This window comes from Plectrocnemia conspersa, unplaced genomic scaffold (assembly GCF_051122295.1).
Source record: "Plectrocnemia conspersa isolate PC_06_02 unplaced genomic scaffold, ASM5112229v1 ptg000009l, whole genome shotgun sequence".
Lineage (NCBI taxonomy): Eukaryota > Metazoa > Arthropoda > Insecta > Trichoptera > Polycentropodidae > Plectrocnemia > Plectrocnemia conspersa.
In genome coordinates, this window is record NW_028277173.1 from 510,728 (window position 1) to 514,965 (window position 4,238).

At 25.8% G+C, this 4,238-nt stretch overlaps 1 long non-coding RNA gene across 1 annotated transcript; it reads right to left on the reverse strand.

Moving 5' to 3' along the window:
* Positions 1-1,663: 1,663 nt before the first annotated feature.
* On the reverse strand, positions 1,664-2,739 carry LOC148231436 (uncharacterized). Its single transcript, XR_015810866.1, has 5 exons — positions 2,584-2,739; positions 2,480-2,513; positions 2,220-2,416; positions 2,015-2,155; positions 1,664-1,943 (listed from the first exon to the last, which is right to left on the reverse strand). It is a non-coding gene; the product is annotated as an uncharacterized LOC148231436 (long non-coding RNA).
* Positions 2,740-4,238: the final 1,499 nt, after the last annotated feature.

Consider the following 4,238-nt stretch of genomic DNA (forward strand, 5'->3'; position numbering starts at 1 on the left):
TATAAATATAAAAAAGTAATCTACAATAGTATTATATTGCTCCACTTAAATTATTTTGAATCAATTTTATATATGCCTAATAAATTACATAAGACGATGTTGCAAAAATTACATAATGGGGCAATGACAGTAGTTTTAAATTAAAATAGATCTACAAGTTGTAGACATATGATTGAAATGGTGGAATATTCAAGAAATATTGAAAATTAATGTTTTTATACATATATAAGTTATAAAATAGTATTTATATAGAAGTTAGAAAATAATATGTTACCAGAATATTTTAATTAATATTTAATAAGAAATACATAAATTTAATACTAGAAATAAAGATAATTTAAGGATAGATAGGTATATGAAAACGAGTACGGTTATTCTTAGGTTAATCCGCGAAAACACCTTCGTTCATTAATAAATAAATAATAATAATAAAATACTTTATAATATTGTGTTTATTTTTATATTATATTTTATATGTATGTTTTGCTTATATTTGTTTAGTGTGTAAACAATTAGCTATTAGCTACATTAGCTAAATTAATGAATTAATAAAAGTAAAATTCGTCACAGAACGGACATGCACTGGCTCTTGTCATATTATATTATAATACAAGGTCCGACAAAATTTGTACCTCCTGTTGAAAACACTTTTTAAAATTCAATGACGACTTTTTGCGTCACTTCCGTTATGTATAAAATAAAATTACGACGCCTTTAGGCGTCATTTCCGGTTAAAAAATTAACGGACGCACGGTAGAATAATATTGTCTGTGCGAACAGGGTATGTTGGTGATTTCCTAATATATTCTTGTTTTCACCAACAGTCTTCTATCGTTGATTCTGGCAGGCCGGTTTAGATAAAAGCTGAACAAAAGTCAGTGGTCGTTTTTTTAATAAAGCAATATCATTAAAATTCATTAAATTAAATTCACTAAATAAATATATGAAAAATCCATAGATTCGTTAAAAAATCTTTAAGAAAAAAGTAAGGTGGACAAAAATAATGATTAATAGGTCTAAAATAAAATAATATTACACACTTACATAGTTGATACAAAAAATTACAAAAGTCATAGTGCCCCTAAACCATTTTTAAGATTGTTTAAAAAATATTCTATATTTGTTTTTATATCTTTTATTAACAAAATTATTTTTTATGTGAAAATTTTGTGTGAAACTCAAAAATTTTTCTTGACAAGTGTTTTTAGATACATTATAGTTTTTTCTGACTTTCACTATGATATTTTTTATGGATTACTTAAGCAGAATAATTATTAATTCCAAGAAAAAACAAGAAAAAAATAATTAAAACAAACTGCTTGACCGCAGAAAGTAAAGCAGGTTTTTTTGTTCGCGTTCCTTTTTTATCAATAGTGCATGACAATTTCCGTCTGATGACTCACAAATACCTTCGTTACCACAAATGCATTGTGACTAGCTAGGACATGATTTACAAAAGCGGATGACTTTTTGTAAATCATCCGTTACTTTATGCTTGAAACTGCATTAGTTTATAGTACGTTTAGGTGAAAAAATGTATTTAAAAGATACATATGTTAACAGTTTTCTAAACTGATAAAAATATTTTCGCAAAAATATTTTTAGCCCCAAAGTAAAATAAAATTATGAAAATAGGTGGTAGATGAATAAAGTACATACCTGATTATTAGAAAAGCCGTTTATTATACATTATAAATGCAAAATAAATTATGATGGAATCTATCGCTAAATATAATAAAGGATGTGGTTATACACATATGCAAAGTATGATACTCATAAAGCGAATAATATAATATATGCATCAAGTTAATCAGATACATAAAATAACACAAAAATATATTGCGGTTAAGCAGTACCGACTTATTAACACATGTACACGCCCATAAACATCAGCAGAGTAAATGATATCAAACTCCAAGAGATTCTATGATATATTCCACTACCTAAAAAAAACGCTTATTTTAGACAAAGAATTTTTATGGAAATAAATAATCAATAACAAATAACCACTTACTTTCACAAACAAACGGTTCACCTTCATCACCGATTCTCTCATCGAGTGTAGGTCTTTCCATATATCCTTTTAAACATTCGCATCTATATGATCCGCTTTCATTATTACACTCTTGATAATTTCCACACTTTTCACAACCATCTGAAAAGTAAATATTTTTATATGATTATTTTGAATATATTTTTTATCCATAAATATCACTTACTTAAACAGTAAGGTATTTTTTCGTCCCATTTTCCACCTTCTAGACAAATCAATGTTTTAGTACCAATTACATTATAATTTTTTGCACACGTTAGCTCTAAAGATGTTTTTGCAAGAACTTCAGATCCTTCTTTAACCTGTTGTTTAGACATAGTAAAAAATCCATTTTCCGGATTTTTTGGAGCTAAGCAATTCGTGCTGGAATTTAAAGATTATTTTTTAATACAACTATCGATTTAATAGCGATCAAATTATACATACGATTTTTCCTCATTTTCTTGCGCATTTAATGACTCTGAAAAACATATACATATTTTAATACAAATTAAAGCCAAATACACATAATTTTAAGCAAAATACTTTACTTGTATGGAATAAAACAATTAAAATATAAAACAGACTTCTTGTTGTCTTCATCGTGAGGAGTTCGTAGAATCAATGGAAAGTGAATAATAAAAACTGTACTTTTTATAGACTTTAAGCATGATGTCATTTGCGGTATAAATGCGATAAGCCTTGTACTATAATAATTTATAACAAACATATTTAAATAAATCTCCATACTTTTTACATTGATCAAAGTAGTTATGTTATGAGTTTGGTCCCACTAATTCAAGGGAACTGAATCATTATGTCTGACTACCCCTAACTATATTAACTACAATTTTTTTTTTACTAACTATGTTACTAAAATGGCTAACTTAAAACTTAAAAATTAAATTTATTACTTAATTTAACATATTTAATATATTTAAAAGTTGAGGTTTAGTATTTTTTTTTAGAAATTGCATTAGCATACTTGTTACTATTCGTTGACATGTTCAAAGACTTTTTTCTTATTTTTTTATTATTAAATCTTCCATTATAACCTGACAGGTGTAAGCTCAATGCGTTACAATGGGGTAAATCTGTACCAACTTAGTAAGTCAATCAGAAGTATTGAATACCTACAAGTAAATATTAACCACCAGACTAAAAGTCTGGGAATCGGTGACATACTATATATGAATAATTATAAATTATTATGTAATTTAATTTATACCCAATTGATGTGACTTCAATTGAAGCCGGTATTTTTTAATATTAGCGCATTTTTTATAAATAAAAATTGGAGTGCCACAGCCGGGACTTAAACCTGCAACCTCAGAGTTACTAGTCTGAAACGTTACGAACTACGCTATTCCGTCCTTTACTTATATTATTACTATTAATTATAAAAAAATAAACAACACCTAAATATATTAATTACTTTGCACATAAATAAATATATGGAACCACTATATATACATATGTATATTTACATTAGAATATATATTATACAGTCAACAGATCAATAAAAAAGATTAAAAGCATTGTTACAAAATAACTTTATACTGAAATTATAAGATTATTTACATTTAAGTTAGCCTTAATAATCAAAATAAATTGCGATTGAGAATCGCATTAACTTACAAAGTATTTTATTGTATGAGTAACTTCAAATTTAAAAGTTATTTACAAACTTTTTTAATAGATTAAATCTAAACTCCAGACATATGAACTTTACTTGAGAATACTTATTACTAAAGAGTTTAATATTGTTTCAAACTACTCCGATATCTTAATTTTCTTAAAGAGAAAATGTGTTGCATGCTAAAATATTATTTTCTTTTAAAAAATTAAATTATTGTAACTCTTATTAAGGCTTTTAAATTTAATTGATACGTACACTGAATTATCTTCTTGTTCTTGGTATAAACTAATGACATAACTTTGTCAATATTAAGTTTTAAGTATTATATTAATAGTATTTACCAATTTGTATGAGTGCTTATGTTCTTGTAAAATACACAATCGTGCATACAATTTTATTCGATTGGGGCAAATTATTGTGGATTTATAACTTATCTTCAATCAAAAATGTATTATTCAACCCATTTGTATATCTTTCCATGAATTTCAATATTATTTTATATCAGTAATTTGATTTGATTGTTGACTTTATCGAATGGTTTACAAACATCTGTGTAAATAACCTGAA